The sequence below is a fragment of the Chroicocephalus ridibundus genome, chromosome 2 (assembly GCF_963924245.1).
Source record: "Chroicocephalus ridibundus chromosome 2, bChrRid1.1, whole genome shotgun sequence".
In the NCBI taxonomy this organism is placed as follows: domain Eukaryota; kingdom Metazoa; phylum Chordata; class Aves; order Charadriiformes; family Laridae; genus Chroicocephalus; species Chroicocephalus ridibundus.
In genome coordinates, this window is record NC_086285.1 from 23,385,199 (window position 1) to 23,407,411 (window position 22,213).

At 41.7% G+C, this 22,213-nt stretch overlaps 1 protein-coding gene across 2 annotated transcripts in view; it reads left to right on the forward strand.

Annotated features, from left to right (window-relative positions):
• Positions 1-22,213, forward strand: part of RSU1 (Ras suppressor protein 1) — a 109,034-nt gene that overhangs the window by 73,648 nt on the left and 13,173 nt on the right. The window lies entirely within an intron of this gene.

A 22,213-nucleotide genomic window follows, 5' to 3' on the forward strand; every position in this document is an offset into this window, starting at 1 on the left:
AAATTGTGTTCCTTTTTGCTGGCAGTCAGAAAGCCAGTAGCTATCATTTTCCTCTCTGATAAACCATCTCGGTCACAATCCTCCTTTGAAATTGTAAGGCTCGTTTTGCCAAAAGATGAAACCAATTAGAAATAGAAAAAAACTTTCCATTGTAGGAGGGGGTCCACAAAAATTTTATCCTGTCAGAAAGAAGTGTTACAAGATTGAATTCCTGTCCTCTGCAGATGTAATTTTTTGTGTGACAGAGCCTTCAGTCTGCTGTCAGTGTCTTTCAGGAGTAGTATGGGTATGTAAAGGCGCGGGGGAGCCTTACCTAGAGAGGGATAAAATTATTCCTGTGGGAAATAGTTTTTGTTTGTTTATTTCACAGCAAAGGTTTGAGTCTGTTCCTGAGTGAAAGGACAGCACGAGCTAAAAGGGCCCAGCAGGGAGATCATGACACATAAGGATTTGTTTAATTTAGAAAAAGAAAAAAAAATACTTAATTCTCTCTTTTTTCTGTTGGATTTCGTTGGGCAGAAATTGTATTTTAGGTTAACAGTCATGATGAAAATAAAGTTTTTGTCTTAGAAATCATAGTGCCAAATGAAGCCCATTAAACAATTTCTATCATTCCATAACTTCCAGAATATTTCTTAGGTTAAGATTATGCATACCTGTATCTAGAAGTTATTTGTGTAGTGCACATCTGTAAAACTATAATAAAATCTCTTCAGCCTGGAATCGTATAGAAAAGAACAGTGAAAAATTAGTCCATTGAGCGTTGAAACAAAATTTACAATTTTTGATCAGATTTATAGCAGAAAAAGTTGAAGGGTTGCAGATTCTGAGCTTATAGGCTTTCGGTGGATTTACCTAGTTAGGAAGGGAAGGCATTTAAATAAATTAAGATAACTAATATTGGAAAACTATGTGTTCAGTCGAGAAGTATGAGAGAAGAAATACAAATGTGCAGAAATAGACTTGAACTGTCCATCCTGGAAAGGAAATGATCAAGCAGGATGTGTTAGAGAGCTGTAAAATGATAAATGGCATGATACAGATGAATAAGGAACTTTACTCAGTATTTCCCACAATCCAAGAATTATGACAAATAATCTGGGAGAGATGTAAAACAAACAGAAGGGAGGAGGGAGGTGGTTTGGTTTTTATCACATGTCATTCAGTTGTAGAGATGGATACCGTAAACTTGCTGCAGAAGCAGTTTGACAAACTGGTGGAAGAAAGTCCTGTTAAATAAAGTACGCAGGGTGTGACCCCAGTTTAGGAATTCTCTAAAACTGATTGCTGGAGGAGAGGAGGATCTGCCACAGGAATGAATGGTTCTGCTGGGTCAAAAAAGTCCTACAGTCCACAGCACGCAATGCTGCTAAAAGGATATGACAAAAGAACACGTACAAAGAAATTTTTCGTGTGACATCCTGTTCCTCTTGTTTCTAGGGTCATTAAGAAATATGTATGTTAAGGTTGAATGCTTAGCGTACAGCTAGCAGAACTCTTAGCTTGTGAAGAATCTCCTCTGCTGCTTAATTCCCATGGCAGCAGCGTGAACATGTCCCAGAGAAAGTGCTGGAAGTTGTACCTCAGCCTCCAAGTTCCCTGTCCAGCCACGTGTCCCAGCCCCGTTCTGCTGCTGTCTCAAGGCAAGGCCACTTCTCTTCATATCCCCTTCACCCATACTCCCATGGAAAAGAAACTGGGGTGCATCGACCAGACAGGAACAGGCATGTTGATTTGGATAGTGGTGGGATGTTGCAATATCTATCTGCAGATCAGTTGGTAAACAGCCTCTGTACTTACGCAGAAGTCTGCTTTGTATGTAGGAATAATGGTCCATAACACGTGTCATCACCTGACCCAAGCACTGCCTCTGGCTACACCATTACTCCCCAGGCACAATTTTTGCCTTCGGGAAGGAGCGGCAGTTCAGTGTCCTGGAGATTCCTTGCACACAGCCAGAGTACTCATGTTCTGGATAAATGTGTAATATTCAGGTTATTGGAGATAGATCCACCTAAAGCTCTGTGGGCAGAAAAACTGTTACTATTTAGTGATATAGAGAAGATGTGATTTAGAAGAAGGTTGTGCAGAAGTCACCTGTGGGTGACAGGAGGAGGGAGTAACGCATACCAAAGAGGAGATGCATCGAGAGTTGGGGCTGAGAATACCCCTTTGTGTGGGTTTTTCTTCATGTTATGTCAGCTGTCGGTTTGACACAGTCTGTGTATGAGTATACTGTAAAGAGGCCCACGTACTTCAAGTGGCATTTAGCAAAGAGGAGCTAATTGTTGTAGTGTGCTGAGAGGTGTCCCAGAGAAGCAGCATCACTGGCATTTGCTCCCCACCAAGTCATCTCAGAAGAGCTGGTTCCTCTGCAGAGAATAGAAACTGCTAGTGAAAGGAGAGCCCTGTTTTCCTCTGAGATGCAGCATCTTCTGGTACCTCTTTGGTGTCTGCTGGTTTGGGATGGATACGTGCAGTCTGACGTGCCACTTGTGCGAGGTTGCTGACCCGTGGCCTACATAGCGTCGCTCTGTAACTGCTGCATTGCCTGAGAAGGTACGATTAATTCAGGGCCAGTTCAGCTTTTTGGCTGGAAGCTATTTTTAAGACCTCAGCTGCTACAAGTGTGCTTCCCTGCCCTTTCTTCAGTGCTGAGGCTCGGAGCAAGGGTAAGATGCATGGTCATGCCACCTTCCAGCGTACCAGCTGCTCCCTGAGACGTGCCGAAACCCACCCTCCTGTCCTGAGGGAAAAGTGCTTTACCCATCCAGTGAAAGCCACCTGCCATTTACTGCATGGCTGGAGGACACGTGTGGGCAGCTCCAGCAGGAGCAGCTCACGAGCTGTAGCTCCAGAGCCCAGCGTACCGGTGGTGACTTGTTCATCAAATCACATAGTTGCTGGAACTGTGGTCTGCACCTTAGATAACGCAGGGGCCCTTTGTCCATCTCGTTTTCGCATATGTTCAGCATGCATATGGGGTTTTAGGCAAGTTTTGAAACACCTAGAACTTAAGAAATATTTTTCTTCTACCCATAAAATCTCTCACTTCCATTTTGACAGTTATAGAAGCTTCAAAGCAACCGTGTAACGACATGAAATAGTTTTCTTTTAACAACATCTAGTGGTCCTAGTTATTATTTACGTCTCCTGCATTTGTAACTACAACAACAGTATTTTTAAAAGTCAGATAAAGCGTTTTTATCTATCGGTTATATTTCTTGATGCTTTGGGAGATACGTTTAGTTTTTATGCTGGAAGCCACTGGTCTATTTTAGAACCCACTGAAAAACGTCTGAGAAGAGGAGCAATCATAAAGCAAGGCTTTGGGAAATCACAGGTTTTCAAGCAGGCTTTCCAGTAAATATATTAGATCTGGAGTTAGATTTAAAAACAGCGCTTTTAAGGAAGATGTGTTCTTCAAGAAATAACATTTGTCATTAAGCCTTTCCTCCCGAGTAAGCACCCTTAGTTTGGCGCACTGCAAGAATTTCTGGGCGCGTAAATAACAGCGCACAGAAATGTCACTGGGAGCAGGGCTCAGTGTGGGACAAATGCTTCACTGGTGCTTCTGCTCCCAGAGGGCTCTCCCCTGTGCTTGATATAACAGCCCTAGCTGATTGCTCTAATATTTTTCAGAAAGCTTTTTTTGCCGTCTTCGGTCCCCGTGTCGTACACACTTCAAACTTTGAGCAAATATTTCTTCCTTTCAGTCCAATTGTATTGTAGGTGCTGCCAGTTTAAATGATTTTCCTGTGTCAATTGGTTCAGTAGATCTGGAGAATCGGTTCAGTGACAAATGCCTTTCAAAGTTGTCCCTCAGACCCGTAGAACAGTGCTGTGCTGTGACAGGTAATTCTGGTGCCTTTTAAACAGGAACTCTCAATATAATTACATTTTTTAATTCACACCTGGGTGATGGTGATCTTTTTTTTACTTTCTTGACAGTCTGTATGTAAAAGAATATGTATGTGTGTGTAATGTAATGAATGGGTCTGTTGTCCTTTTTACCTCCCTACTCAGTCCCAACCCTAAAAACAAAAAGGAAAAAGAAAAACCTCTTAGAAACAATCCTGGTTAATGCATTGCTTCAAAATTCTAGCATCAGGAAATGGAAGAAACATATTTTGGATAACTGGATTTTTCTGGAAGAACTGCCTTTAAAAGATGACACGTTAAAAGTGGTTTTATATCTTTGCCTGGGTTAAGTGATATAGCAAATGCTTTTGATATAATATTTGTGTTTCATCTGAAGGCTGTAAATATTTTTTTCAGATCTGCCTCTGATATCCCTATGTCTAGCAGAAGTTCTCCCTCTAACTGAAGCGTATCCATCATTCTTTAGGGTATCCATCATTGCACATCCTGATTCAATAAGAGATCATATCTTATTATCCTTCCGGTGAGTCACCATATTTATGGATTTAACTGGTATTGTCCAGATGTATCATCTTTGATTCAGCACGTTGGGTACTCTGGGATTTACTCCCCATATTCTGTGTACCGTAGGTTGCTGTTGTGTGGTGCTGGGCCATCCCAGGGACCGTTTTTATCTGTGAATGCTATCAACAGATAACAATTGAGTTTTTGTCAGTGCAGAGTTTATATATTCAGTTTTGTTAAAACGGGGAAGGCTTCAGTTTAGCTTGTAATACTGAAAAGTCTAATCTGACTCGGTAGTTTTCACGTAGTTTCTTTTTCACAGCTGTCACAGCCCTTGTTTAGTTATTTAGTGTTATGCTACCTCTCAATAAATATTCACCAATTCTACATGGATATTTCAACTCTTTTGAGAATTAAAAGGCATAAGACATACTCAGATTGAAGCTTCAGGAAGTCTTAATTGTGATGGAGTATGTGACACTCGATGAGGTTTTCACTCACAGAAATATGCTTTTGAAAAGATGACGCTTCACACAGGTTTGCATGTCGTTCAGACACGTCCATTTTAACTGACTATGAATGATTAGTTGAAAGCTGTTTTGGTTTCTGCCTGTTTTAATTACAGTAAGATACCTTGTAACCTTGTTACAATCTTCCTAAAAAAACCCCGAAACAAAACACAGAAAGAATGCAGAATCGGGTGTGCTTTTTAATGATGAAAAACTTTTCATCAGATTTCACAAGGGTAGAGGTCAGTAAAGACATTGTTTCTTATTCCTGCGTTTTCATCAAGTTTTAGAAAATTTTTTTCAAAAATTTTAGAAAATAATTGAGGAGATGGGCTTGCAAATAAAGCAAAAGACACGTGAGGAGCTGTGCTTCTGTGGCAGTAGAAGTTGCTGGTAATGCTGTAAGGGGAAGAAGTTAATTATAGCATCATAACAGTCTGCAGGTGTTTAAAAGCTGAATACACTAGTCAGAGTAATTTTTTTTTAGCTTATTACAAGTGGGATATGGACAGTTTTAACCTGAATGCCAGGGAAGGCTTCCTCATAGCCAGATACAAGTGAATTAACTCTTTAGATCATACTTTCCCCTGAGGTACTTAAAACACACTGTTAGCAATATTTAATAAGGGGGAAATCTTTCATGGCTCAGAGCACGGGCTGGGTTCTGTTTCAGAAGCTTGAAGCACGTTTCTTGGGGGGCATCCAATTACACCAATCTGTTAACCTCTTTGGAGGAGAAAACTGAAACCCATGTCCAGAGAGATGAATGAGATGGACCTGCGGGCAGACAGCTCACAGAATAGGCTTTTGATTAAAAAATTACCTCATTCTTAAGTACTGATTGGGGAATTTCAGAGAAACAGATGAGATCCTGATATAGAAAAATTCTTGTGTTTCCTGCTGGAGACGAGTGTTCATGCTGGCTGGAAGCGGCCTAAATAGCCAGCTTTTAGAAAATGCCCTTTGCAGAAGAGTGGTAATTTCACTGCGTTTTTGAGGGGCAGTTGTTGGTTTCCCCGACAGGTGTTCCTGATGGTTATTACATGCTGGTAGCAGCCAAGCAAAAGAGAAAAGTAATTCTCAAGCAAGAAAAGATGCTTATTTTCAAGCAGCAAAGGCATGATCCAGATAATTTAGAAGCTGCATTTTTAACCTTTGAAGTCCCTTCACGTCATGCCGTAGACTTGCCAAATTAGAGGAGGTGAGAACCTAAGAAGCGATGAAAAGCATCGCAGATAAATTCCCTGAGACAATTCCAAGGGAACGTTATGGGTGCCCAGAGGAAGGGAAACGTGCTTCCGTGGAGCTGCTGGGGTGTTTTGGGGAGTGGGCTGGCCCAGCAGGCGGAGGAGAGATGTTTTAAAGCCCAGCAGTTCAGTAACCAGATGCAGTGTGAAGGAGAACCTCTCCTCACATTCTTCAGTGCTCACAGGCCTCTTAAAGTTAATAGATGTGTTGGTGCTCCAGCATATACTTCTTCATACTACGTAGATCCAGTCTCAAAGGGATCTTTCCAGTGACGAATCCTCTGGCCCAGTGTGGCTTTCTGTATCCCACTTTTTTCCAGCTTACAGTTGGTAAGTGAGTTCTTCTATTCTGGGGATGTGTGGCTAATTAAAAAAAGTTGTCTAGCTGCATCACCATGTATTAGTGATAGATCTAATACTCAAGGCCAGCCATATCCCCTGAGATCAGAACTCATTTGACCATAGTGTCTTACAGGACAAAGTTGCTAATTCTTCCTGAACAAGAGACTGCTAAAACTGAGCTCTCGGTTCCTTTTTTACTATATTATCCAGGCCTCCTTATGCTTTCCTTTCCCTAAAGCTGGAATGGGTTTCCAACTTTGCAAAACAAGTTTCTTCTGTTCTGATGGGATTTCTTCAGATGCCATCAAGTTAAAAATTAGTCGTTCCCAGAGAAGAGTGAGGGCAGGTACAGGGAAGAGTTGTTACCTGCATGGTGTTTTCACCCGCTGATCCCCGGCGGTGGTTGGTCCCGGCCGTTCGGCGGCTGCTGTTTGCTGTGCTGCTCGGCGGGACTTGTCTGCTGCATCCCTCTTCTGAGTCTGAAATATATTGTCTGTCTGCCTTGACAGGTTTCTTTGTACTATCATCCTGGCTTTGTACTTCTGGATGAGATTTCATGCAAACGTAGCGGTTCCGTCATCTGTCTGGCTGGTTGCCAGTAGGTGGGGAGGCTGCGGTGTTCGTTGTCAAGATTTTGATAGGGGTTCACCCCGAACTCTGCGGTACTCATCCGTGTTTGAGCCTTCCTAAGAGGCATTTTAACGCAGTACCTTATGGAGATAAAGAGTATTCTTGTCTGTCATAAAAGTTGTCACTGTCAGAACAGAAAAAAAACCCTGCTATTAATACTCATACCTGTAAAATATTTTTTTTTTCCCTAGTTCTTTTCTGTGGTGGAAAGGAGGGAGCTTCAGGCTTTCATTCCATTTTGTCTATTTTTGTTCATGTCTGTACATCTGAATCTTGTATCCTGTTAATTAAATTTAAACCTCCTTGCAGGCATTTCAGTGGATTTTAATCTAATCTGTCTTTGCACACTCTATGTGTTACCAGTGTGACTTGATTCTGTGGGTAACATTTCCGAATCATCTGTGGACTTGTTTATCGCCATAGCCAGTCCATCCATCAATTCTTGAGTATAGTCTTTTGACAGTTGATGTCAAAGGCTACACCTTTTACCCTGGAATGTAAGAAAAGGGTAAAACGTCAAAACTTATATACTGTAAATGCACTGTCTGTCCACTGACGTAAGAGGTCAGAGCTCCATAGTGCTGTTCCAGCTTACACCTAGCAAGGATGAGCCCCATGGCATGTAAAAAAAAGCACACTTCAAATACTGCTTTTGTCTGTTCTTCAGAGAAAAGTCTGATCTTCAGCATACCAGAATGTATTCGAGCTGGCTTTAATGAGTAAGAATAACAGTAAAGATACAACAGCATAAGGCTCAGCAGTCTTCTGCTGCTGAAACTCATTGCTCTGCTGCTTCACTGCTTGCTGTGGTCTGTGCTACCTTGGCTGGGAATCGCTTCTTCCCTTTCAGTACTCGTCCCTTTCTTGCTCTGACATTGACCTCAGCAGAATTACTCCTTTTCTGTGCATGAGCAAATGAGAGGAGAATCAAGCCTGTAATCCTGAAAAGAAGAATTGCTTAAATTTGATCTCATGAATAAGTACTGAGCCCTAATTTCATACTATTTCGGGTATTCAGATGGAGACAGCAATATATTAGGGATTAAATAATAGTTTTGAAGCAGGATTGAAAATGCAGCATTTACGGTTCCTCAGTTATCACCTTAACTGTGTAACTGCCCCTGGCGATGGGACCCCGACGAGGAGATGGCACTGGCTTTGTTCATTTCCTCCTGACGTTGTCTGCTCTTGCCATCCAGCGCTCTGGCTTTTGCTTTCTTTTAAAACGGATCAGGAGGGTAAGAGATTGTGTGCACTGAATGGCAACGTACGTTCCTGTTGAATTATTGTGAAGCTGCCTTATTTTATGACTAAACTGATGCCTTTCAGGTGAAATTTGTGCCCTGAAGCTTGTTATTAGCTAGTAAGTCCATCGCAGCAGTCTTCTGACATGTCTTTGAGAAGCTGAGGTTCAGCCTCCTGAGGTGGAGCAATGTTAGCATGATTTGGTAAGGTATTCATGTCTTTCCTCTTAGAAAAGGCAGGCTTGAAAGAGGTGGTGTCACTTCGGTGAAGCCACCTCTGGGACTCAGACACAGGCAGTGTTAGTGCCTTGTGTTTGACACGTGGAAAGAAGGTGTTTTCACATTACTAATTCTGAGGTGTGAAAATTAAGCTCCTTGAGAAACAACTTGTGAGATAAAGTTTCCACTGTCCAAAAAATAATACTTTCAAAATATGAAATGGTTTCTTATTTATATGGCCCGCATCTGTGGTTAAGGTAGCTGTGAATGAACTATGAAGAACCTTCTGAACTCCCTTTGGACTAATAGCAATGCTCTTCACAGCTGTTACTCTTGAGGAAAGCAAGAGAATTAAAACTTAATGGCTTAAATATAGAAGACCATATATATTGTTCTTGAAATTTAATTTCACCAGGTTAGATTGTAACAGTGAAGTGTTTACAAAAATGAAAAAGAAAGATCAAAAGCCTTCTCATCTGCCCCCTCCACTCAAACATGTTTTTGTCTCACATGAAGAAGTTACTGTACGGGCTCTGTAAAAGATGACTCATTACCCAACAGCAATAGCTGAGCTGTCATTTCTTGGGTGTTTTGTTTTGTTTCTGTTTTTTAACAGGTCTTTGTGATCAAGCTACATGTAGCTACACTTATATTTAGGAAAGAGTAAAAAACAGCATGTTTTTATGGTAATGAGATGTCGCATGATTTCTTTCCATTTGCAGTTTGTCAAAGTATGTTCAGGACGATACCTTAACTGCCTCCCACTGTCTGCTGTTTGCCGGTGGCAAAGACCAGATGGGGTGAGACATTTGCCAAAAATTACCACCCAGTGACGGGAAAGGACTTGCAACAAATCTAGATCATTCGGTCAAAATCCTCCACGACTGTAGGTAACGCAAGGAAAAGCTGTGCTGCAGTGCGATCTGTGAAGGGGCAGGGATGCGTCCTTCCAGCATGCTGAATCAAAGAACTTTGCAAACATCCCCGTGTCTGTCACTCCCGCGGTTCCTGGTGGAGCCGTCTGGTTTGGAAGCTGTTTTGCATAGTTACATTCCCTCCTGACCAGTGTTCCAGTAAGTGGGTCCCGAGGAAAGGCACGCATTGATCTGACAGGGATGCTGAAAGATCATTACTGCTGAGCAAGCCCAGGCGTTGTAAACCTGTCACGTTAATGCAGCAGTGCCTGTAACAAGCCGTATTCATATTTTCTGTTAGAAAGGGAAAAGTGCTTCCTATCTGGACAAGGTGTCCTGTGAACCTGTCCTCGTGCACTCTGTCCTCTGGAGTGCAAGAACTACTGCATTGCTGTCTGGGTTATATTTATTGATGTGCCATCTGAACTTTGAAGCTGTAGTAACCAGCTGGAGAACAACAAGCTAAAGATCACAAAGAAGAGATCCAGGGAAAAAATTTTTTTTTATAAATGACCTGCTAGGAAAAGAACAGCAGTGTCAGGCTGATTCCCAGAGGAACCATTTCTACCTTTCACACCAAGGACAAGTGACCAGGGCACTGGGCTCCCCCCTCACCACCCATTGCAAAAGCAGCTTAGTGCTGGGGACTTGTCCCTTGTAAGGAAGAGCACAGCTGTCATTTAGGAAGATGTGTAGATGGTCTCAGATGAGAGCATTAGGCACGTGGCTCTACTCACAAAGTAATTTAGCCAATAAAAGACCCACCCACTTGTTTTTACTAAGCTGTTCATGGTGTAGGAAAGAATGTGTTGAGGTTTTTTGATTCAGCTTTTATGAAAAAAAAAAGCAAATGAAACAGCAGGTATGAAGATTTGCAATTTTAAAATCTCGCAGCAAATCATTGAGCCTTCATCCCTGCCAGAATTTATCTGGAAACAAAGGGGATGATTTGTCTGACGTGGGACTTGATCTGAGGGTTTCAGATAAAAGGAGGTGACACAAATATGTTTCAAAAGAGCTAACTATTAAAATGTGTTTGGATCTGAAAAAAAAGGTAATGAAGTTGGTGGTAACCTGCTCAGAGCATATTTCAGCATGTTATTTTTGCTTAGTATACGCGTGGCGTGGTGGTTTTTCTAAAAAGCATAATTCTGTGTGTGTTTCTGAAGGGCAGCATCAAGAAGATGGGCAGCAGCGGGGGTTTGAGTGGATCCTGTGGCGATAGGAATGGTGGAAATGGATGCTCAGTGCTGGATGAAAGCCTTTTTATTTGCAAGCTGACTGGCAGCTAGTATTAAACACTCGATCCCCATCCTTTAAACGAGCCAGTGGAACAATGCCATTGGCAGATTGCCCGGGTAAAATGGCATCGCAGTACCTAGGGAAACTTCTCTGGGAAAAATTATGATTATTCAGCTTAACCCCCCATTTTCAGATGCAGAATTATCAATGAGGCTTAGAGGATTTAACCCTAAAAGCCCAAGGAGAAACTCTAACCCTGTACCCCTGCAGAGAAATAGTAACGCTCTTCGTTTCTCCCACTCCATCACATGCCAGGTAGTCTTAACCATCTTGTTTGGCCATTTGTTTGTTTTCTTATGCTCGTCTATGGAAAAAGGAATTGTATGTACAGTTTTATACATAATGGGGCCACCTGTTTGTGGATTTACCAGGTTTAGCCCATTGTGGACAGTGTATCTGAGCCATTGAGAACACCGAATAACAGTTACTTGGCTGAGAGAATTTCATAGTAGGTCACTTTTGCTGCCACTGCAGTTAAAAATTGTGAAACCTGGGAATTTCGTTCAACACAGAAAATAATTAGAAGCTTCAAGACAATCAGCAGGACTCAGATTCCTTAGCAATTTCAGGAGCAGCAAGAGGATGAGAGTGTGGATATATTAACCTGTGGTGTCCTACTGGAAGCCTAACATTTTGCTTAACCTGATGGTGTAAAAGTTAGCAGCATTTTGTTAGATTCAGTTCCCCCAGTTGAAAAAAAAATAAATAAAAAACAACAGAAAAGGGTAAAAGAGGTATTTGAGCTCTTGAAAACAAGTAACAATTTGTAGCCCTGCAGATGCTCGATATAAGATCAGTTATTATGAGAGTACAGGGGTTTGGTATTTAACTGTCAAAAATATATTGGATCATATATAGATAGATAAAGAGATAGATATTAAAAAAAATAGAGCTTGCAGGCATGTATTTTTTACATATTGTTGCAATGAAATGTGAACCACTTGTTCCCGGATCTTAAGCTGGTCATCTGCGTGAATTGCAGTGCTACTGTAAATATTTCTCAACATGGACAGGTAGATGCTATCGGAAAAAACAGAACAAATTCTTAAGTTGCCAATATTGTCACAAAGTCTCCCTGCAGAATGAAGTTGTTTGACAAAGTGTTTCCCTGGTGATTTGGCTGCAGATGAAAATGTCTTCAGCAATAAAATTCCGTGCTCAGGTCTCAGCTCTCTGCGCTCATCAATCAGCAAATGACATATCAAGGATCGTTTTTGCTGGATTAGTTAATATGGTGGGGAAAATATGCGAGACATTGATACTCCTTTGAATTTCTATACATAGGGGGTTTTTTCCACTCTTAAATATGCATAATTTTTTTGTATATATAAATATTTTGTTGCCTACAGCTTCCTTTAGTAATCGATAGTGCTGCAATAGGACTAAAGTAAAACTATTTTTTGTGTACACAGATTTTCTTGCCTGGAGATAATGCCTACTATGAGAAAATAGCTGTCAATCATAGCAAAAGGAGAGCTGGGGGAAGGGTGAAGGAGAGACATACGTTTGGTGACAGCGTTTCTACCCTCAGTGCCCTGTCCTTTGTGGCTTAATATATTAATGTTTTGCCAATAAATGGCATTTTGTAGAATTTTTGTGGCTCTATGTGTTGTAAATGCAATTTTGCTGGGGATAATCATGTTCCGTATCTGCTGATACTTTCATAAGGTATCATTAATGGCTTTAGAAAGTTCAATTACATGACTGCAAAGAAATAAATCACCTTATAGTTTAATTACCTCTAATATAACAGCAGCAAATATCTTCTGGGAAGCTGCCTCCTGTGTTACTAAATGACTGTCAATGATGAAGCTGCTTTCCATAAAGGATGCTCTATTAAAGAGATCGTTTCACAGTGTTTTATGCTACATCTGCTGCTGCCACTACTAAATTTTATAAAGGAATTTAAAATATGACAGATGTCAGTAATAACTTTTATTTCATGCCTACTTTTTTAAGGAAAAAAAGAAAAAGGAACTTATTGCAATTCCCATAAAGATTTATGTGAAATGTTTCATATGAAATCCTTTTAAAATACTTTTAAAATGTTTTTTTGAACAATGATACAGGATCCAGGGAAATATCTTAAAACACATTATAGCGGATCCCCTCTGTGTAGTGTGTGTCCATCTGCTGAGGAAAATACTAAGAAGAGTCATTCGTTTTCCTACTTAAATGTCTCAAAACAGAATCACTCCTATTCAGATCCAACCACCTGAGAGGCAAAAAGGGAGTACAGATGGAACGATGAGTATCCTATATATAAAAAAAAATGATGATAAACAAGGAAAGGAATGAAGAAAGCATACAAGTGGTAGAGGAGGAAGACCAGTAAGAAGGAGAAGGCTGATGAGCTGGAAAGGGAAGAGAAATGGGAAGAGCCAAGATTCTCGACAGGGAAGATAAATGAGAAGAATCAGCTGATTAGGCAAAGGGAAGAGATAGGAGGAAGTGCAGCAATAGCAGAAAAATGGAGAATTTAGTAAAAGTAGAAATCAAGGACACCAAATAATCAAAGGATAGGATATGAAAGGATATTGGCTGGCTTTTTCTCCCATTACCAATCAGAGGGTGGGAGAGAGGGACAATGGACAAATGTCAAAGGCACAACCAACTTGTATTTTCTTGCTTGTCCTACTCTTAGGACTTCGTGTTCCTTTGTGTGATTTTGGTTCACCATGTTTACTTTGGGTAGACTGCACTTCCTTTAATACCACGGTATTGCCAAATTCTGTGACTACTTTGAATTATTTGAATCGTAATATTTTGGAGCCGTAGCTTGAACTAACAGGCTTTGAAATGATTCTGAGCAATTTTGGATCATCTCTTTTCCTCGTGCTTCTAGAAAAGTGCAAGTTTCAGTACATCCCCTCCTTTAATACAGTAACTAGCAAACATTTTGACTCGATAGCTCAAGCATATAAGGGGTGCACAGCCTTCAGGGTGCAAGTATCATGGGGCGTCATCTCAAGCATCTCCCTGTCCATAGGGTGGTGGGGTGGCTCCAGAAGCGGTACAGAGCTTCCAGGATCTAGACACCGACCTGGATGCATGGGTGTCTGCAGGGATGCTAAACCCTTGGCCGTGCTGTGGCCCACCGTTTCATTTGCCAGCTAGCAAAGGTTAGCTGGCACGAGAGGATAAAAGAACAAGGCTTTTTGAGAGGTGAACCCCCAGTATGTTTTTATTCTCCAGAAGAGAGTGGATCAAGGAGTGTGCCCTGCCCTTTACTTCAGGCAATTTCCTTGCAGCAGTGGTTCACGCGATGTTGACGCTTTACAGAATAATGGGTAGGTTGTTAACTAATGGCTGTTTTCAGACTCTTAACTTGTAGGCTATAACAATAAGAACACATTCTATTTCAAAGGGTGTGTTTTTTTGAAGGAAAAAATGATTTTTTGCTGAATTCAGGAGGTGGGAGTCAGGCAGCACTTAATGTATTGAATGCAGGGAGAGAAGATTTGAGCATAAGGTACAGAGACATGTAGGTTGGGTTTGGATGAACACATTTGTGTGTGGAAAATTATATACTGCCTCAACGAAAATGACTTTTTCCTTCTGAAAGAAAATGCTGTTTTCTGCCATGTATTGAGAGAAGTTAGGGATCTCCCATTGTAGCATGTGTAGTTTTTATCCCCATACACATAAACGGCAGTGCTATTAAACTAATTCTTGCAAAAATTAGAAAGACTCTTTGAAAAAAGCATCTTTCTTCCTTCAAACTGTTTCTATTTTATGCGCTGATTATTTTATCTGGAACCCCTGACCTGTTCTTCATTGTTCTGGCAGAATTAAAAAATACACCACAAGCGTATTCCCCTCCTTACTGAAAATAATTTCCAAATAAATAGAAAAGTATTCAGAAAGGCTGTGAGAATATCTGATCTAAAGTTACCAGCACTGAAATAATATTTCAAGAATATAGTAAAAAATCAGTAGGAATCGAATTGAGTTAAATGAAATCTTGTTGTTTCTCCCAGGCTGGGATTAACATAAATACAGAATGGGTGTGTTCTGAGGAATAATAACATATAGTCAGAGGCCAATTAAACAAAATAGCAAGGAAGATGTATCCTGGAAAAAATCTCAATCAAAGGAAAGCCTTGCTATTTTGTCCTTGCCACACTGTTTTTATTTTGGCCATCTACAGCTGATCTTCAATGCCTTTACTTAGCAGGGACAGCTTTTAAAAGGAAAGCTGCTCACAAGAACCAGGATTTTTAAGGGAAGGTCCTCGGTCTGCCTCCAGTCTGTTTAGAGATACTCGCACAACCTGCTCTGTGTTTGGGTTTGATTTTGTGTTTGATTTTGGCTCTTTTACCTGGTCCGGAGGGGGACCGCACTGGGGGCAGCCACAGGTTTGGAACACAGGGCAATGGAACTGTGTCAAAGGTGTGGGGACATCAGCAGGGAGTAAAAAACTCGGTTTTTAGAAACGTTGCACATTAGAAAAGAGGCAGTTCTTGAAACAGCTGAGATGAATGAGTGCAGAGCGAGCCCGAGTCGGCCGGTGCTGTTTGCAGGATGATGGGCGTTGCCATAGTGACTGAGAAAGGGGGGAACAGGGGAGTTTGAAGAGAATATCAGCTGGAGCTTCAGTAATGCTAACTTAGCATGTGACGTCTGCCAGAGCGCCGCGCTGGGCAGAGGGGGGGTGGCAATGGGGTATGAGTGCATGAGAGCACCGAGGTCGCCTGGTGGCTGCTGGCGAGCGACTGAAGTCGTGTCTCGGACAGATGGGGAGGCGCTGCCGCCGGTCTGGAAATAAACCCACCTTGTGCTCACATATGCAGGTTATTCCCAAGTTACCCATTGGCACATTTCCTGACAGGGCGATTGCTTCTGCTTCCTTTCCTGGTCCTGAAAATATTGGGTTTAATTCTAACAGTGACTGCTATGGAGAGAATTCCCAGATCCTCTGTGCCCTGAGAGGACCACCCTCACGTCCCAGAGGCTCCACACGCTGTCCCGCGCTGGCTGCCTGGCTCTCTTGGCAAATCAAATAAACTACAAAGAGTAGCCATGGGCTGACATCTTCCTCGTGCTTTGGCCACAGTTTGTGCTCTCCATAGTTTTTTCTCTTGATCTGGGGAAAATGCAGAGTTGACACCTGTGGCTGGTTTGTGTCAGGGGAACAGATTAGGAGGGTGAGTTACCTGCGTGAGTTTATTCCTGAGGGTCTTGCTTCTGTGTAGTTAGGACATAACATGGATCTTCAAAGCCAGATGCTGAGTGATACTTGTAGGCAGCTCACTGGACCTAGTGCAGATCCCTCAAGGCTGGGGACTCACCCGCTCTCTCCGTGGAGCTGCAGATTTTTCACACAGCACAAGGCCAACTGTTGTATTTGGAGCCAGGTGACTTCTCTCTTCAAGCAGATAGTTTGAGCTGTATTGTGTCTATACTTCACAGTAAGTCACTGTCTAGGATTTTCACTAAAGAACTCATTTTTGCTTTAATAAGAATTATTGTCTTTTACTAAACACATGAAGCCCATCAAGTGAGTGCAGTACTAAACATGTCAAGCTAATGAATCATGGGCAGGAAGGGGAGTCAGGGCAGAGTTTGTCTCCATAGCATGGAATCGGAATCTGGACAAGGCTAAGAACTGCTCAAGATCAAGATATATGACTGCTCTGATACAAAGTAAATAGCGTTTTTAAAATTAATGTCCTTGGCATTGGCTATGTTAATACTTCCCTTTTGCAACATTTATTTTTTCATTAAAGGAGATAATGTGACCGAAAGATGGATGTGAAGAAGTGACAAGCACCATGTATGTTTAAACGGGGAAGGGTCTGCTGCAGTCTGTGCTCATGCTACATGTGCTTGGTCTTGAAGTAATGGTAGTGAAAACGTAGACTAAGGAGAACTTGCACAGCATTTAAGGGATATGCTCCTTGCATCGGCCAAGGACCCTCCATGTTCTTCTGTTCCATACCGTAAGGGCTCCCTGAATTCACATGATCTGAACCCTCATCTATTCCTTCATTCACTCCATGCTTCCTTTCTTGACCAAAGTGAGAGTTGCCTCTGTGTTTCTTGCAATACGCTGATGTTGTCCCCTGTTTCCCTTGCTGCTTTTCTGTAGACAAAGCTTTGTGTGTCTCTTCACCCCCCTTTTGTCCTCATAGCTCTTCCTTCCTGTCTTCCATATTTTCCTTAGTGTGCTTACTTTCTCTCCCTGAGGCAATTTGTTCTGGGTGTCAGCATTTCTAAACTGTACTGGGAGCAAGTGCTGCAAGGAGGAAAGGGGGGGAATCATTAACGCTGGCAAAGATGGTAGCCATCGACTGGCTCTTTGATCTATAGGCCATTACCCACAGATTTGGATGGCTGAAACAGCTGCAATCTGCTAACTGTGAGAGGTCACAAACGCTGTGTGTGTATGTACTTTCCCCCTTTCATTTTTTTGTTTTCACCAAAATCAGTATGACATAGCCTGTTGCCTAGATCATTCCCTGAAATGCTGGAATCAAGCATCCTGAAGTTATCTTGTAATAGACAGAGAAAAGCCACTTGGCCAACGATCATAACATCCAGGGAGGGAAACTCCCCTACAGAATTCATAGGTCATCAGTCCCTCAGCAGGGGTGTTTTTTCCAGGCTACGCTGAATATCTGCCAGTTTTCTTACACAGCTGTTGTACGGACTGATCTAACACCTCCTTGGCAGGAGATCCTGGCTGACCCCTGATCTGTGGGTCTCCCTTCCACTGTGCTGGTTCCTCACCACTCTTTATTGTGTCAGCTTTGCATGGGCTTGTGGGCTTTGAGTGACGAGGTTTTCTCTACAACGTGTATGCATGTCCCTCTGTGTAGTTACACCTTCTGATTTATACGGTCTAATTTGTATGGGGTTTTTTAATGATAAAAACAGATTGATTTGTTTTCTTTCTCTTACCTTTTTCCTCTGGCTGGGGTTTCCCATGCCTCCATCACATTAAATCTGATGACCAAGCAGCTGCGTGGTCATGTTAACTTGCTGACCTGACGGAAGGCCCGCACCCTGAAAATAAACATTTTCTAGAGCAGTGTATCTTTGGCTTTGGCTGCTGAGTTTTGGTTAAGTTTATTTTTAATTTGCTGTGTGGTTTTGTTGGGGCTTGGGGGGTGGTTTTGCGTGTTAGTTTGTTTTTGTGAAGGGATGTATTTGGGTTTTGTTAGGCAGGGAACTAATAAAAAAGAAAAGTGGAAGTTTCTTGAATAGAAAGAAATATGAGTGATTTCTGGGGTTTTTTTCTTTTGGTTTTCAGTGTAAAGTGTCTCAAAAACACTTTAGTTGGAAAGTTGACATAGTGGATAAGAAAACAGTTGAGTATAGCAGTGATTAACTTTTGAATTAAGTATTTTTCGTTAATAAAAAATGTGATATATATTTCGGTTTGGAGTTCAATCTTGATCCAGTTTACTTGCTGTGATAAAAACTGCAGTCCACTGATGCCCCAAAGAGATTCATAGAGAGCAGTTGTTCACCATAGCATCATTTCTCGAAGATAAATTACGCAGCAGTAAAGACAAGTTCATAAACTTTATTGTATTGCTTTAGTAGCAGTGCTTTAGGTACTACCAGGAAGGTAAATTCAACACTAAGGCCTTCCCCAAGGTTTATTAAACTGTCGTAGAAGCTGCCAGTGTAATTTTTTTTTTCTTTTTAGGATATTTTTCTAAGCTCAGTAGCAGGAGAGGGGAGGAAGAGGATGGTCTTTTTTCTTGATCTTTGATTAATCTTTCTGACTTCCTACTGACACTAGCATATGAAAGAATCACACTATAAGAAAAAAATGATACTCTTTATACTTGATTGACTCAAACACACATAGCTTTTTATAGGCTTGCCATTTTTCTTCAATAGCATGCATCTTTGTCATAGTTTAAAAATTATCTAGAAATAGTGCAGTTACAGTTCTTCTTAAAATTATGTGCAGCTATGAGCAATATGTACTATCCACATTTTCCATATGTTGAGATAATGTTCTAGTTTTATGTGTATAGTAAAAAAATTGTCAGTGATAAACAGTCAAATGGAACTGTATCTTAATTGAACACTGAAAAAATCAGGATCAAAGTACTTTACAGTTGTATTCAAAAGAATTTTAGGACAAAATATTTGTTGGCCCCTTATGTGGTAACCAAGAAATATTAGGTCTTTCTGGCCTTTCCAGATTTACTAGTATGCAATATTGGCACCAGAGGATTTATGGCTGTTTGCCTTTAATTGATACATTTTTTTCTTAAGAATTTCAGAAGATACTTAAGCAGCTGTCATTTTCCCTCTTTATCTCTGGGTTTCATTTTAAGAAGAATGTAGGGATGCTGATTTGTTGCTATTCTAGCTGATGTTGCAGTCTCTTCGGAGACAGTTCGAACTACAAGTTACTGAAAGACTGAAAGACTTAAAGAAAGATAAGAAGAAGAGTTGATGTCTTCACTGCCTATGCAGGTATACTTTTTACAGCATAATAGCTGTTCTCCTGTAAAACCCAAGTACAGATTTTTTTCTTGCCACAACATCTCTGGGTGAGTTGAGTCCTAGGGAACTGCCATGGTAAATACAGCTGTGTCACCGTAAGGCGTTACGGAGAGGGAGCAACAAAAGCTACATCTCTTGCAGTAAAAATCTCATTTTGACAGTAAAGCATAGCCAGGCAGAGAGCTGATACCTAGCCCTCGAGTCGTATCTTAACTACCACTGCCTTTAGCTAAGGCCTAACAGGTGAGCATCAAGAATTCAAGCACAATCTCAAGAATGGAAGCACAGTTGTTGCAAAAGGGACCAGATGTTCCCCCTATATTGGAGCAGCCACGTGGATCTTGAATCTCAAGAATCCCCTTTCTTCTGAGTCCTGTTTTCTAGAGCATGTGCTAATCGAGTGGGTAAGCTGTCTGGAAACACCATGAGAAAACAACCTGCTCACAGTGCAGTTGTTCATCTGGGGCTACATCTATTCTGTATCTGAACACGTTCACTGAAAACGTGTGTTGGTTGGCTTAGGGCACTGAGCAGTGATCTGATGGTAGCTGGGTGCTTCCGTGAAAATACAGCACTGTCTCACCAATGGGTGCTGGAAAATACATTACCTGAGGTAAGACTGAGGGAAGCAAGCCATCTTCTCTGTATGTCCTCGCTTTGGCACCAAACACCTTTCTGACTTTTGGGAACTCAAGTGTTTAACCTACATGAGCCCCTCTCTAGTGATGCTGCTCAGTTTGTTTGTCAGTAAATAGGAGAAAGCAGCCAAAAACACAGCGCCAAATTCTCCAGGGCCTGAGTATTTGCATACAACTGTTGTGTCTAGGCAAAGTTGGTATTTATAAGGGCTCTGGGGTGGTGGAGAAATGAGGCATCCTATGTGAGGGAGAAGATGTTTTAGGCCTTAAAGAGGGATTGATTTGTGGTTATTATTGCTGCCTTTGATCTGCCAACAGGGATCTGAAACTAATCCACCAGAGCAGCACAAGTCTGATAAATAGTGCCAGATGGAGATGCCAGAATAGGTTACTCCTGCTGTCTTTGACGCTGCCTTATCATGAAGTGATAAAACAGGTAGTACACAGCAAAGCAAGCAAGAGTTAGGAGCATGTGCACTGCAGGAGCGCTGCTGGCTCTGTGAAGTGACTGCCAGTTGTTAAAGCCACTGCAGGATCAATTAGCCATTCGCAGCGTTATCCTAACCCGATGAGAGGCCGAGGGACCCAACCACACAGAGCAGCTGGTTGGTGTATAGAATTGAACATCACTGGGTACTTCCATGCTAAAAGGGAGCAGAAAATGCAGACTCCCTGTATTTCAAAAGTAATCCCGTAAATACTAATGGCCACAGAAGTGAAAAATGGTGTTTTGTATAAGGACTTCTATTCACCATGAGTTCATACCCCACCTACGTAGTGTATCAAAAATTAATCTCATTTTAAAATGTTTTGCTGTAAACAGTGAATATGGCCTAGCTGATGAGATGTTGGTGGGTTTTTACCACTTCTGGTTTCATTTTGTTTAGAAATTAGCGCAATTTGGGGCTTAGTACGGCTATTAGCTCTCTATAGATCTCATGATCATGTGAGTCAGCAAGCTCATTGCATAAGAAGAGCTTTTTATATAGATGTTGGATCAATTGGCAGTGAGTTGTCAATAAATGTATCTCCTAGACACTGTGCGATTGACAGGCTAATGAAGTGCTTTCTCGGTGACAGAGAGCTGTTGACAAATCTTTTGCCACTTTGCTTTTCCCACTCCTGCATTGGCATTTCTCATAAATCTGCTCCACGCCGGGATACTAGGGGGGACAATACTGGGGGAATACTAGGACGGCTTCACAAGTGCCCGTTTGCAGCCTTGTGTGCATAGGCTGGGATTTGGCAAACATGTTAGTAGCCTGTGTTTTGAGGAACCGGAAAGTAAGGACAGTAGTCCAAGGACCATGTTTGCCCTCCCTGCAATGTGTTTTACAACATGTTTCAAAGAAGACACAGAGTAGATGTCTCGCAGTTTATCCTCCCAGGTCTGCAGCTTGGGGGTTGTCTCCCCCTTGCTGCACTCTTTCTGCCTTTGTTGCTACCGTGGCACTTGGTGATTCAGTGCAAGTGGGTTCAACTCCATGTTCCTTTTCCTCCTGCCCAGAAGTAGGTGCAACCACTGGTTTATTTTGCATCACTCTTGAAGGCTCCTGTGGGTGCCTCTTGCAAATGTCTGATGATCAAGTGAACCAATTCTTGTCCTTTTAAGTAAAAGTTCCATATTTGTTCTTCTAACTCATGAGCGTACGTAAGCACCAGTGATTTCGGATGAGTGCTGCCTACCTACAGCAAAAAGATGTTCAGCAAGAACAGATCATATCGGTATGCATAATCCCACCTTCCCTGTAAGAGAAACTATTTTGGTTAATGCGTGCATTAAGAAGTTTACAGAGTGACTCACTGGCCCTAGCTATTACTAGCACTTGATGAGAAGACATAATTTTCACTCCAGTGTTCAGAGCCAACCTAGATGTTGGTCATGTGTTGCTGTGGAGTTTGTGGCTTGTGAGCTGTGCTGCAAGTGCCGTTTGCCTGTTTGCTTCCATGGATAATAATGGCTGCGTGCAGATGATTTAAACAAAAAAGAACACGCTGTTTGATTGACATAGTAAAGCCATATTTGTTTTTGCACAGTTTCCAAGATATGCCTCCGTTGCTAACAGTAATTACAATGCAAAATATTATGAAACCTCTGTTGTAATTCTTAAGTAATCAAGTGGTCTTTACACTTCCCAAGTCACTCTGTTCAGGAGAGAGCTAAAATAAGAAATGTAGGTGGCTTCCAAGAAGACTGTGAGGAGGCTGTCTCATGGGATAGCCTGTGCTGCACGGTGTGCACTAGTGGATTTTCGGCTGTCAGGAATAGATTGCATGACATTAAAGGCCAAACCTTGCACCCACCGAAAC